Here is a 15854-nt window from a genome sequence, read left to right as displayed (position 1 = left end):
GCTAACTCCCACCACCTAGGACTTCCACAAAGCACAAAGAAAGTAGCATTCATGGAGTATCATTCCAATCCAACCTACTACAACACATACTAGGAGCTCCCACTCCCTCTACTAATTTCCTTCGCATACCAACCAAGCCCAACCCAACAACACATGCTTCCTAGGCTACCAATCATCACATATCAGGCCAACCTATCACTGGCTAATCAAAACAAGCATGCATGTCTACAAGCTCATATAATAGGCAAACAAGGCATCTCTCCTAGTATTTTATCATGCAGAAACTGAGTAGATCCTTAGCCCTAACTAGCATGCAATTCACAGATTCATAAATCTAATCATAATAGATAACATATAAGGGGATCTTAGGAAAACTTACTTGAGCTCGGCTGATTGCATGCACCACACCCTTTCTTCTTTTAGAAAAAAATCTTTTTAAAATATATTTCCTTTTGAAAAACATTACCAAATCCTCAGTTTGGGTCCAGACACACCCGAGAGTGTGCCCGAATCCCTCAAACTAAGGCTCTGATACCAACTTGTAACGTCCCAAAAATATTGACATAAATTTCATTTTATTTATAGAAGAAGGATCATCAATTACCTGTGTAAATAAAAAAAATGATAAATTATAATCAGAGTATAAATCCCAGAACAAGTCAAATGTGGAACAATAGTGTGCGTGCCAGAGGGGGATGTATTGCTTGGGATCTGCTGCCCTTATGCTTTAAAATGCGTTGTGACAAGGAAGGTTTCCACACCCCTTATAAGGAAATGTTTTGTTCTCCTTCTAAGCTGATGTGAGATTAGGTGCAACCAGCTTGGGTGCGATCAAACCAACACTAATGCATCGGATCCCATCAGAACTTCGTAGTTAAGTGTGCTTTGGCGAGAGTAGTACTCGGATGGATGACCCCCTGGGAAGTCCTCGTGCCATGTGGCCCAAAGTGGACAATATTATCATACGTGCCAAAGAGGGATATTAAAAAAACATACCATTGATTGTTACATAGTAATAACAATTCAAATCCTTAATGTTGTTGAAGCTTGGAGAGAAAGCACCATAAATGTCCTGCCTCTAACAGTTCACACCCAACACAACAAGAGGATGAGAGAGGAGAGAGGAGAAAAAGACTTGATAATTTCGACTATCCTTCTTAGGGTTACAGTAGTCAAAAATCACAAGGTGTAGTGGTCTATTTATAGTACATATAGGATTGTGACAACCCGAAATTCTAGTCTGTACAAACAACATCACTTCAATAGAAGTCAGAACAGTCGCAGTAAATTTTCAGACTTTTCCGTATAAGTTTGAGTATTTCAGGGTTTACACTTAAGGAGATATCAAGAGAGTGGATGCACTAGGGTTTTGAGAAACTCTGTTATTTCAAAACTCTATTATATTAGAGTTCAGTTTGTGAATAAAATATTTTCTGCCAAAAATCCCAGGAGTATATATAGAATTCTGAGCCATTTTCATTCGTTAGTTACATTTCCAACTAGAGAAAAGCCATTTTCTCTCTCACGGATCTTCGGGTTTTCATCCCAAATCACGAGTACCTCTCTTTAATTATACTATATGGCTTATAATGTGCTTAATAACATCGATTTCATAAGGAAACAGCTAGATTCGAGAGTTTACCGCCCAAGAACACCTTGGGGAGTAAACTCTTTTATGAGGGTAAATTGATGCCTAGTCTCTTCCCCTTGATAAGTGAGCACCTTAGGCTTGTCTGTTAGGGTAAATAAGACTAGAAATCATTCACGAACACTAAGAGTAAGGTTTTCACGGCCCAAGAAGTTCTAGGACCGTGAACTCCAAACTCAAGGGCCAAAGAGTGCCTCAATCACTCCTAAAGCCTTGGAACAATAGCGTTGATTTACTCCCAGTCATTTAGGGACCTTAAAACATCAAACACCCATGCCCATGAGAGATTACGGTCGTAATCTCTAAGGGAAATGGTCTTTGGGGCCACAAACTCCTCAAAGGAGTGTATCTATGCCCTAAACACTTCCAAGGATTAAAACACCAAGTAGGAATGCTTCTACGGATCATTGAGGACTTCAAAACACCAAATGTCACTAAGCCTAGGAGCTTACGGCCGTAAGATCAAGATTTTACGACTGTAAACTCCTTGTATGAGGTTTATTGGAGAGTAAACTCATGTATAGGGTCCTTTGGAACCCTAAACCCATTTGCCTTGTCCCACAACAACTTAGACGAAATCCTTAGGGCTTATAACACTTAATTAAAGTGCTTATCATGTTCTAGGATGTCTTAAAATTTTCAATTAGTAATTTAAGACTAATTGGTTGCATATATGTGTGATTATATGTTCATTAGGATCATTGTGTGTGTATAAGTTCTCACTTGACACCTAACAATCCTACACCGTTCAGTTCATCCAAACCACCATCATCAGGTGAGTTCATACCCCTTAATCAATGTTTAAATGATCTCAAATGCTTTAAATGGGGGGGGGGGGGGAATACAAGTAGAAAGCAGCATGTTCTTAAATAAATCATAGATATTTATAACTGTGTTTTCATCCAGTAGATTTCACATACTTCAAAATGTGATGCATGAAATGGTTTTCTATCTTAAAAATACCTTGGTAGCAAAAGTATTACATTTGAAATGTTTATTAAAATGACATCAGGTCATTTTTAATTATTGTTCAAAACTCATAGATGTCTTACAAAACCATTTTTTACCTTCTTGAACAAAACTATATCTATACACTTATGTTCTTATATATGTATTGATGTTATAGTTTTCATCCTTCATTCAGTTTCCCTCACCCTTGTATAGCAATGGTGTATAAACCTGTTTGGACAATCAATTACCTTCCAGTTAACTATTATAGGGATAGTTAGGAGATACAAAACATTATTCCTATTACAAGGAATCACACAAGAGTCAGTTCATTCATGAGTCTATACCAGTACATTACATGATACATGAGTACGTTTACATAGATACGCTTACATGAGTACGTTTACATATGCTTACATGATACATGAGTACGTTTACATACGTTTACATGATACATGGATACGTTTACATGGAGACGCTGACATGAGTACCTATACATAGATACATTTTCCTGTATACAGTTACATGGATACTTGTACCTAGATTTACGAGGATGATTTATTAGTACCTTCTGTGTAAATTGTCCTGCCTATCCCAGTTCAACGGGATATCTAGACGGGACTAACCATTCCGAATCCCACTTGTTAGCAACAGTGGTAGATGAACATCTACGGATGCCTACAGTTATTACTTATATTAGGGGTACATTTACGGGACTAACCATTCCTTGGGCCTACTGTTCGCTACAGAGGTTGATGAACATCTACAGATGCCTACGATTAATTCTTATACTAGGACCTTTACGGGACTAACCCTTCCTCCCACCTGCTGTAGCTACAGAGGACAATTGAACAATCTATGGACGTTCAAAGGTTATACATTTCACTTACGCAATGGCGTGTTAATCCTAATACCAAAGGATAACACTTACATGATTACATTTTTCCTATTACTTTATTTTGTGATACATTCACATAAACGATGAGTTAGACTAAGTACTGTTTGTAATAGTCAAAAAGAAGGAAAAGCTATCATTTTATTAGCAAAACATTCAGGTCTTGGTAGAAGACTACATTTCATACTAGTAGGAAATATGAGATTTTCTAGGGTTTTAATACTTATATCAACTGTTTCATTCAAAGATTTACATAGCGTACATAACAGCATTCCAAAACAAGACAATGACACTTAAATACTTATGAATTCACCAGCTTTAGGCTGATACTCGCTTTCAAAATAACTTGTATTCTTAGGTCACCAGTAGACAGGTACGATGGCCAGGTTTTGAGAAGACGGAGCACAGACAAGACTCGTCTTTTATTTTGATTGTTTATTTGGGTGTCTTATTAAAATGAAAGAATACACATGTATTAAAACTTTACTTTTAATGCAATGGATGATGTTGTTGCTTGTTTACTACTATACACTGTTGTGATACTGTACATGACGTCCTCTACCCCGGAACGTTTCCGCCGTTCTTGGTTTTGGGGTGTGACAGATTGGTATCAGAGCATTGTATATAGTGAATATAGTATATCAACCCATAAAAGATATACTAACTATAAATACATTGGGATTAAAACACTCTGTCTAAGAGTTATACTTCTAAATAATAAAATATTTAAGTAAGTATACATGCCTACATTCATACTAAAATCAGTGTCACAATTACAAGAACAAAACTATTACGATTGTTGAATATCACAAGTAAGCCTGGGGATATATGGTCAGTCTTGGGAATGGCATAGCCTGATCAACTATGCTGGTCCATGGAGTGATTTGCATATGCCCAAGAATGGTTGTGATGTGGCAACAAGTCTAAAAACATACCAACACAACCATAAAGAAATACCATAGGGGTATTTGGTCTTACTGTAATTATCTTAGTCAGTTCCTCTATTTAGCTATTTCTTATATCCCTTTTCTCGCGTAGATTTTAAATGGATGGATTTCATCACGACGATCCGTACTTCCCAAAACAAGGCAACGCTGGATGGCTAGAGGAAGAACTATAAGATGATCACCCAATCCCTTTGGATGATCACCATGCTGAGGGTTTTTCCGATAGTTCTGACTCGGAGCCTGAAGTCAACAACCTACCCCCAGCTGCTCAAGACCCAAACCTGAACCCCTGTCCCACATTTCAAGGACCCACACCTCTGTGGGCCACTAACTTGACTAGATGGAGTCAGGAACAGGGTCAACCCATTCCCTACAACGGAGACAAAAGTTTCTACAACCTCACTGAGGGAGGTTCTGCTGACAGGGTCCTACCCATCATGGTTCGTAGAATTTCTAGGAACACGATACTGGGTCAAGAAACTATCGATCGAGTCATGGAGATTGACGCCAACTCTGGCGTTAACACTGTCCACATTCGCCAACTAGAGTCTACTCATGAAAGGACTATGGTCCGTAATGCAGCTCTACAGAGGGAACTTGCTGAAACTCAAGATGAAGTTAGGGAACTTCGAGCTCAACAAGTGAGAGCTGACAGGCGTATAAGGGACATAGAATGTCTACTGTCGGGATCAAGAACTCATGCTAGCAGTTCTCGTCGCTGATAGAATCTTGACGGCTCATCTTTTGGATATAACCTAGTTTATGTAAAAACTTTGGTCTAATTTCCTATCTTTGTAAATCTTAGACATGTTAGGTCTTGATCTAGTCATAGTTCTGTCAAAATTTTCTTATCTTGGTTGATGTAAGGCCTACTTCTAGGCCATTTTCCCGACCTTGTTACATCTGTAATCCCAGTATTATTGACAGATATCTAATCATTTGGAAATTAATATCCAAATGTTGTAATCTTCATTTAGTTATACTATTCATTGTGTTGTTGGACTATGGAGAGTTAATCCATGAGACACATTCATTATTCATTAATTCTTATCCATGTCATCATCTTTTAAACGTATAGTTAAAGATGCCGCCACGCAGGAATCCCAAGCGTAACCCAACTAACGAAACACCGATACCACCACCTCCACCACCACCTCAACCTCCTCAACCACCTTCTCCTTTCGATGCCACTATGTTCCAGGCAGCCTTCACAGCAGCAGTAACAGTTGCTGTGTCAGCCATCAATGCTCCTGTCCCTAGTAGATCGGGAACAGGTGCACCTCCCTCAAACCACGGCGAAAGCCATGGACATCCCCGGGAATGCACCTATAAGGACTTCACGAACGCCAAACCCCGCAGCTTCAATGGAACTGGTGGGGTTATGGTGTTAAGGCAATGGATTGAAAAGATGGAATCAGTCTATGAAATCTAATCTTGCAACGAGGGTAACAAGGTTAAGTTTGCAGCTTGTACCTTCTCTGACGGAGCACTAACATGGTGGAACGGCCATGTTAAGTATCTGACTTTAGTGGTGGCATATTCCATCAGTTGGGAACACTTGAAGTTCATGCTGATGAGAGAGTACTGTCCTTGAGGTGAAGCACAAAAACTCGAGCAGGCACTTTGGGGTTTACAAATGGTTGGATCGGACATATCAACCTACACAAATAGGTTCTGTGATCTGGCAATCCTATGCCCTGATATGTTTGCTCTCGAGAGCTAGAAGATAGAGAGATATATCTGGGTCTGTCGCCCCAGATCCAGTCAAGTGTGTTAGCTTCCAAGCCTGTCACCTTTGATAGTGCCAAGGAGCTGGCACAACCTCTCATAGATCACAGGAAACAATAGAACCTAATCCTCCCTGTACCCGGACCACAAAAGGTAAACAACAACAACAAGAAGGGGTGGAATAAGAGGAAAAGAGGGGCTTCACAAGAATCCTCCAAGAGACAACAACTTGTGGCAATCAATGTTGCCACGGTAACTCCCGTTGTCCCTGCGAACCCCTTACCAACAAGGGCTTATACCAGAACTCTCCCAAAGTGCAACAAATGCAACTTCCACCACCACGGACCTTGCAAGGAGATGCAGTGCTCTAACTGCAATAGGAAGGGGCATACAGCCCATTTCTGCAAGAGTCTAACAGCTCAGGCCGCCCAGGTTCCTAACGCCTGTATGGGCCAAGCTTGCTATGGTTGTGGCAAAGTGGGCCACTACAAGCGGAAATGCCCTAAAGCGGGGATGGCTGGAGGAGTAGGAAGAGTTATGGCCTTGGGCCACGAGGAAGCGGTAGCTGATCCTACGATAGTTACTGGTATGTTTCTCCGCAATAACTCATATGCTTGCATACTTTTCGACAGTAGAGTAGATAAAAGTTTCGTAAGTCATAAATTTGCACACCTGCTTAAACAAAAACCATGTGCATTAGATAATTCATTCACGGTAGAAATGGCTAACAGGAAAACGGAGAGTACTAACTGCATATACGTAGGTTGTACTTTAACTTTAGATGACCATACTTTCAAGATAGACCTCATGCCGGTCCCAATTAAATGTTTTGACGTTATCATCGGCATGGATTGGTTGAGTCTTCTTCGTGCCGACATCATGTGCTTTGAAAAAGCAGTTCGTCTTAACCTTCCTAACAACAAAACCTTAGTTATCTACGGCGACAAACCTAGTACGAGCCTTCACATCATTTCGTGCATTCAAGCCCAGAAGTGCTTGCGAAAGGAATATCATGCATTCCTCGCACACATCGTTGATACGAGTCAAGAGGTGAAAGACATTCAGAAAATCCCCGAAGTACGCGACTTTCCCAACATCTTCCCATAAGTAATTCTCGGATTACTACCACAACGCCAAGTCGAGTTCAGAATCGACTTAGTGCCAGGAGCTACTCCTGTAGCCAAATCTCCTTATTGTCTGGCACCGACCGAGATGCAGGAACTTTCCAGTCAGGTTAACGGACTTCTCAAGAAGGGATTCATTAGGCCAAGCTTCTCACCATGGGGAGCACCGGTCTTGTTCGTTAAGAAGAAAGATGGATCATTTCGTATGTGCATCGACTATAGAGAACTCAACAAGCTTACCATTAAAAATCGTTATCCTTTAGCCCGCATTGACGATTTATTTGATCAACTTCAAGGAGCCAACTACTTCTTGAAGATAGATCTATGATCCGGATATCACCAACTATGAGTGCAAGAGGAGGATGTTCCCAAGACATCCTTCCGAACTTGTTATGGACACTACGATTTTGTGGTGATGCCGTTCGCATTAACTAACGCGCACGCGATATTCATGGATCAGATGAATAGGGTGTGTCGTCCTTACTCGGATCAGTTCGTCATTGTTTTCATTGATGACATACTTATCTACTCTCAAAGTAAGGAGGAACATAGTCAACATCTCCATAGACTCTTAGAAACATTGCGAGCGGAGAAGCTCTATGCGAAGTTCTCCAAGTGCGAATTTTGGATCCGATGAGTCGAATTCTTGGGCCATGTTGTTAGTGAGGAAAGAATCACGTGGACCCTTCCAAAGTCAAGGCCATTGAGAACTGGTCGGCACCGAAGACACCTACAGAAATTCGTCAATTCCTAGGTCTCGCTGGCTACTATCGTAGGTTCATTCAGAACTTCTCCCGCATAGCGAAACCTCTTACAACCCTGACCCAAAAAGGCGTGGCCTTTGACTGGGAAGAGAAACAGGAAAGAGCGTTCCAAATGGTCAAGCGAGCCTTGTGCACCGCACCAATACTATCCCTCCCCGAAGGGATAGAAGACTTCGTTGTCTATTGCGATGCATCAAATCAACGACTCAGATGTGTTCCAATGCAGCGAGGTAAAGTCATAGCCTATGCCTCGAGACAGCTGAAGACACATGAGGTTAACTACACCACCCATGATCTTGAGCTAGGAGTAGTTGTGTTTGCTCTGAAGATCTGGAGACACTACCTATATGGTACAAAAAGCACGATCTTTACAGACCACAAGAGTTTACAACACATTTTCGACCAGAAGGAGCTCAACATGAGACAACGACGGTGGGTCGAGCTACTCAGTCATTACAAGTGCGAAATTCGTTATCATCCAGGTAAAGCCAATGTAGTAGCTGACGCCCTAAGTCGGAAAGAATATACTGGTCGTAGAGTTAAATCTTTGACTCTAACTATCTATTCACACTTGTCCACGCAAATTAAGGAGGCTCAGCTAGATGCTTTGAAACCTGAAAATGTGGCAGGTGAATCCCTTAGAGGGATGGATAAGAACTTGGAAGTCAAGGGTGGCGGAGCCTTATACCTCATGGATCAGATCTGGACACCGAAACACGGTGGGTTCAGAGACTTGGTCATGACCGAAGCTCACAACACTCCTTATTCCGTCCACCCAGGTTCAGATAAGATGTATCTGGATCTTAAAAACTGATACTTGTGGCCTAACATGAAAGCAGATATTGCTACCTTCGTGAGTAAAAGCCTTACTTGTGCAAAGGTCAATGTCGAATACCAGAAACCCTCCGGTCTTCTACAGCAACTGGAGATACCAGAATGGAAGTGGGAGCGGATCATTATGGACTTCATAACGAAGTTTCCCAAGACGACGGGTGGACTTGATTCCATATGGGTCATCGTCGATAGACTGACCAAGTCTGCACACTTCTTGCCAATCAAATAAACCGACAAAATGGAGAAACTTACGAGAACCTACATTAGGGAGATTGTACGACTGCACGGTGTTCCCATATCCATTATCTCAGATAGAGATAGTAGATTCACTTCGAGATTCTGGCAGTCGTTACAAAGTTCCCTAGGAACTAGGCTGGACATGAGTACAGCCTACCATCCATAGACCGACGAACAAAGTGAGAGAACTATCCAAACCTTAGAAGATATGTTGCGAGCCTGTGTGATTGACGTTTGGAAAGCATGGGATACTCATTTACCCCTTGTCGAATTTTCCTACAACAATAGTTATCACACGAGCATAAAGGCAGCTCCATTTGAGGCCTTCTATAGCCGAAAGTGCAGATCCCCTCTGTGCTGGGCTGAGGTGGGTGATACCCAGTTAGCTAAGGGACGAGTTCCCGAAAGTACTCTCATGGGTCCGAAGATCATTCGGGAAACGACAGAGAAGATCGTTCAAATTCATGAACGATTGAAAGCCTTCAGAGACCGACAGAAAAGCTACGCTGACAAGCGAAGGGAACCGCTGGAATTCCAGGGGGTGACCGAGTTCTACTAAAGGTCTCACCTTGGAAGGGCTTGATACGCTTCGGAAAGCGTGGGAAGCCCAATCCAAGATACGTTGGGCCTTTCGAGATCCTTGCCCGAATCGGCCCCGTAGCTTACAAACTCAACCTACCACGTGAACTTAGTAATGTACATCCTACCTTCCACGTCTCGAACTTGAAAAAGTGTCTGTCCGACGAGACTCTTGTTGTTCCACTCGACGAGATCGAGATCAACGAGAGCCTCAACTTCGTGGAGGAACCAGTAGAGATCATGGACCGATAGGTCAAGCAACCAAAACAGAGTCGTATCCCGATAGTGAAGGTTCGCTGGAACGCCAAACGAGGACCTGAATTCACTTGGGAACGAGAGGATCAGATGAAACTAAAATATCCTCATCTTTTTGCTTAGTTATTTGTAACTTCTTATTTGATTAAATTCTAATTTCGGGACGAATTTCCTTGTAATGGGAGAATGATGTGACAACCCGAAATTCTAGTCTATACAAACAATATCACTTCAATAGAAGTCAAAATAGTCGCAGTAAATTTTCACACTTTTCTGTATAAGTTTGAGTATTTCAGGGTTTACACTTAAGGAGATATCAGGAGAGTGGATGCACTAGGGTTTTGTGCAACTCTGTTATACAGAAACTCTAATATATTATAGTTCATTTCGTGAATAAAATATTTTCTGCCGAAAATCCCAGGCCTATATATAGAAATCAGAGACATTTTCATTCATTAGTTACATTTCCAACTAGAGAAAAGCCATTTTCTCTCTCACGGATCTTCGGGTTTTCATCCCAAATCGTGAGTACCTCTCTCTAGTTATACTATATGGCTTATAATGTGCTTAATAACATCGATTTAATAACGAAACATCTAGATTCGAGAGTTTACCGCCCAAGAACACCTTGGGGAGTAAACTCTTTTATGAGGGTAAATTGATGCCTAGTCTCTTCCCCTTGATAAGTAACCACCTTAGGCTTGTATCTTAAGGTAAATAAGACTAGAAATCATCCATGAACTCCAAACTCAAGGGCTAAAAATTGCCTCAATCACTCCTAAAGCCTTGGAACAATAGCCTTGATTTACTCCTAGTCATTTAGGGACCTTAAAACATCAAACACCCATCCCCATGAGAGATTACGGCCGTAATCTCTAAGGGAAATGGTCTTTGGGGCCGTAAACTCCTCAAAGGAGTGTATCTATGCCTTAAACTCTTCCAAGGATTAAAACACCAAGTAGGAATGCTTCTAGGGATCATTGAGGACTTCAAAACAACAAATGTCACTAAGCCTAGGAGCTTACGGCCGTAAGATCAAGAGTTTACGACCGTAAACTCCTTGAGTGAGGTTTATTGGAGACTAAACTCATGTATAGGGTCCTTTGGAACCCTAAACCCGTTTGCCTTGTCCCACAACAACTTAGATGAACTCCTTAGGGCTTATAACACTTAAATAAAGTGTTTATCATGTTCTAGGATGTCTTAAAATTTTCAATTAGTAATTTAAGACTAATTGGTTGCATATATGTGTGATTATATGTTCATTAGGATCATAGTGTGTGTACAAGTTCTCACTTGACACCTAATAATCCTACACCGTTCAGTTCATCCAAACCACCATCTTCAGGTGAGTTCATACCCCTTAATCAATGTTTAAATGATTTTAAATGCTTTAAATGGGGGGGAATACAAGTAGAAAACAGCATGTTCTTAAATCAATCATAGATATTTATAACTTTGTTTTCATCCAGTAGATTTCACATACTTCAAAATGTGATGCATGAAATGGTTTTCTATCTTAAAAATACCTTGGTAGTAAAAGTATTACATTTGAAATGTTTATTAAAATGACATCAGGTCATTTTTAATTATTGTTCAAAACTCATAGATGTCTTACAAAACAATTTTTTACCTTCTTGAACAAAACTATATCTATACACTTATGTTCTTATATATGTATTGATGTTATAGTTTTCATCCTTCATTCAGTTTCCCTTACCCTTGTATAGCAATGGTGTATAAACCTGTTTGGACAATCATTTACCTTCCAGTTAACTATAATAGGGATAGTTAGGAGATACAAAACATTATTCCTATTACAAGGAATCACCCAAGAGTCAGTTCATTCATGAGTCTATACCAATACATTACATGATACATGAGTACGTTTACATAAGCTTACATGATACATGGATACGTTTACATGGAGACGCTTACATGAGTACCTTTACATAGATACATTTTCCTTTACACACTTACATGGATACTTGTACCTAGATTTACGAGGATGATTTATTAGTACCTTCTGTGTAAATTGTCCTGCCTATCACAGTTCAACGAGATATCTAGACAGGACTAACCGTTCCAAATCCCACTTGTTAGCAACAGTGGTAGATGAACATCTACGGATGCCTACGGTTATTACTTATATTAGGGGTACATTTACGGGACTAACCATTCCTTGGGCCTACTATTCGCTATAGAGGTTGATGAACATCTACGGATGCCTACGGTTAATACTTATACTAGGAGTACCTTTACGGGACTAACCCTTCCTCCCACCTGCTGCACACTACTAGAATATAGGCGTTTAATGACGTGCAAACCATGACACACAGTGATTTACGATACGCAAAAGCGTGTGTCCTAAAAATAATGTTATCTCTTCCAAAATTTGAAGGATTTTGGACGCGCATATTCACGCGCCTTTAAAATTTATGTCAGAACAAAAAAAAAACACAGAGGGCACTCAACATAAAAGATGTGTCGTCTATGCATGTCGTTTTATAAAATTTTCATCAAACACGCGTTCTTCATCCTTAGTAGCTAAAGGGGGAAATCAAATCCCAAAAAATTAAAACCCCCCTTATTTTCATCTTCTACCAGCCTAAAACCCTTTCTCTTTTCCACGACCTAATGAATGAAGCTCTGAAAATTCCATGGCCGCTTTCATATCTATAGATACTCTTTGAATCAGATCTAACTGTACCTTTGCCTAAAATTCTTCAAATATGGTCCGTCTTCATCTTTTTCGCTTCGAATATGGCCCATCTTAACATAAGCAATAAAGATACTAGGGTTTGAACCGGACCTCACATAATTCTTAGAGCTCACATCAACTTTTCATGCTTACAAGAGATTGTAAAAATGGTATGTTCAAACCCTTCCTGCAACTCGTTCTTCCCTTTCTTAATTATCGATCAACAACCACATTCTCCAAAATTCATTTGTTCCTTCTCCCTTCAATCGATCGGATGTTTTCTTCCCTCTTCACACTTCGAGCAACAAGTCAGGTCACCTAAAATCACCGGTTATCTTTTTCCTTTCTCAAAATCGATCGCACCACCAAGAACCGCAGGTATTGTTTTTTCCTTTTCTGGTTCGATTACATCCCCTTCTTCTCCCTTCTTGTTATTTTTTTTTTTGATTTGAATGTGAGGTTGTGAGGTGGCGCTTCAAGGTTTTAAATGGGTGTTGAGGATATGATGTTTGGTGATTGTTTTGTGATAGAGAAATAAGGGTGTCTTTGTATGGTTGTTTAACAAGGATTCAGTGGTGTTGAATGCTTTTTTTTGTATTTATAAGGCTTCATGTTTCCCGGTTCCTCCCACCGTATTCATGTTAAGTTGTGTTCATTGTTTAGCTGTTGGTTTTCAAGCCTTTAAAATGTATAGGAATTCTATTTTTATGTGGATTTTGGTTGTGCACACCAACTGTTTGTTGAATTTCCCCCAATTTTACTGTCGTTTTTTAGATATCGTTTATAGACAACACTTACTCCAGGTCTTTCTTTTTTACTTAAAGCTGAAAGTTAAAAAAAAAAAAAAAAAAAAAAAAAAAAAAAATACAAAACTTGTTACAAATCTGCTCTCATTATTTATTCCTTGTATTTCCGGTAGTGTGCAATGAAAAATAGGGCCTTAAATATAGAGGTGTTCCTTTCTGACTTTGTGCAGGAAGAACAAGTTAACAGAGAAAGTCGTAACCGTGATTTATGTTTTCCTTCAATTCCCCAAGTTTGCCATATCATTTTTGAGATGTTTTTGAAACATGAACAACTATTTTGAAAAGAAATAGAATATGGTTGATGAATACTTAAGTTATAATATGACAGTGTTGTAACGATGGTTCTAATCCAATAGATATAAATGTTAAAAAGAAGGATCAACACTAGAAGATAAAAAATATTATGAATCTGAAACTGAAAGAAGCCATGTCACCACCTTCTTGTCCCTTATGTAAAACTTTCAGGCTGTAAACCTGTTTCAGAAGTCGCTCAGGATGTCAATTGTTGAACAAAGTGGGGGAACAATACCATATTATCATTGTTGATGGGCAAGTAGGAATGGAACAATGGATTGTTTGTGAAGGAAGAGTAAGTGACTTTATTTTGTATAGTTGTATTTGTACCCGTAAATTCTCTTATATATCTAAGTTTCCTTCGTGACCATTTATGACTATCACTAACACCAAGTATTACTATTATATATAATCTCTCTCTGCATAGATAGTCAATGTACACGAGAAAGGGGCTAGAAAGCATCCTTGGTTTTGGAGCACTTGTTCGTGCTAATATGAGAAATGATAAACTCACTAACGTTTCAGTCACATGATCTTTACTTTAATCTGTAAGCTTTCAAGCCTTTCCCTACTTCAATATTTCATTCTCATGTAATTAATTATTTTTTGTATTTCTTATTCAGGTTGAAAGTAGAGATCTTATAGCTTATGGACAGATTTCGGAGTTTACAGGATGTTTTCCCATGTTACTTAGTTTATCAGCTCTAACTGAGGACCAACTTGTTCAGGTTAATATCACATCACCTATTCTATTCTATGAAACACAAAAGTGCATACAAACTTTACTCTTTTTGCTAATATTTTGTTGATTTGGTTCGAGAGTTCAAGGTTTCAGATTTGGTCGTTGGTATTTTATACAGGTTTGTGAAGGTTGTTTTCGTGCTTGTTCTTGTTACTGAAAGCTTTAGGAGCAATGGCTAATGTTTGTGAATCCATTACTACAATGTTCGTGAGAAGGTCAAGAATATAAAGAAGAATCTTTCCTTGTTGCTGAAAGCTTTGAGAGCAATGGCTATAGCTAATCATGTTTTCACACACAGGGAATTACTCTCACTGGTTAGTCTTTATATATAACATTATATAAGATTGGCTATCTCCTAAGAATACAAGGATTCATTGTGATGTACTTCGGATAATTTTCCTACATATGGACCCAATATTACCCTTCCACAGACTTAAAATTCTTTCAGTTAAGTTTCTAATTACGTACACACTATTTCTTTTTTCTTTTTCATTTCTATTTTGCTTAACATATGGATACTTTGTGCTACTTGCCAGGTTCTATATCACATGCTTGGGGCTGTACCCTCCTATCAAGCGTCTCTTGGACCAACATTAACTGAGTTGTGTCTTGGTGAGGATATGATTGATTCTAGTTGGTTAAGGAGATAAGGGATTGCATTGGCTTTACATGCTGCTGCTGATGTACTTAAAACCAAAGACCTTCCGGTTGTTATGACTTTCTTGATATCTCGAACCTTGGTAAAGTTTTAATTTTTTGTTCAAATTTTTTGATAGTTAGATTAGATATTATACAAATGCAGCTTTCAAACTTTTGATGATTTCAACAACAGGCTGATACCAATGCTCATGTGTCGAGGAAGGATGATTAATGTTGGTATCATGATCATTGACAAACATGGAAAAGATAATGTCTCACTTTTATTTCCAATATTTGAAAATTACTTAAACAAAAAGGTCAGTATATGTTCTAAAGCAAATTTTTCACTTAAGGTTAAGTATGCTATAATTATACATATAAGTTTATATAATGTCTATCTCTCATATTTTAAATATTTCCTTTCAGGGGCGTGTTTGGGTTTCGGCATTGATAGTGATGTATGTGGTGAAGGGGGAGCTGAACTTCTTGCAAGTTCTTTTCAAAATATCATTATATAATTAATGTTATTTATTTTTGTTACAAACGTGAAACATTTACCAAAAAAGCTCTCCCCCACTAACCAGACTTAGCAGGCAGCCAGTACCCCGACCAAGTGAAAATTTAGCCACTAGCATACCGTTATCTCCTACACCCACTTCCATTACTCTTCTGCAAGCAGACCACCTGCCATCATCTTCATTCTTGGATGAGGA

The 15854-nt window shown here is 39.4% G+C and overlaps 1 pseudogene; it reads left to right on the top strand.

Moving 5' to 3' along the window:
• The first annotated feature begins 823 nt into the window (after window positions 1-823).
• LOC111912098 (5S ribosomal RNA) lies at window positions 824-942 on the top strand (annotated as a pseudogene).
• The last annotated feature ends 14912 nt before the right edge of the window (window positions 943-15854 follow it).

The sequence above is a fragment of the Lactuca sativa genome, chromosome 5, assembly GCF_002870075.4.
Source record: "Lactuca sativa cultivar Salinas chromosome 5, Lsat_Salinas_v11, whole genome shotgun sequence".
Lineage (NCBI taxonomy): Eukaryota > Viridiplantae > Streptophyta > Magnoliopsida > Asterales > Asteraceae > Lactuca > Lactuca sativa.
The sequence above is the reverse complement of the archived record's forward strand: the minus strand, read 5'-3'. Positions and strand labels throughout refer to the sequence as shown.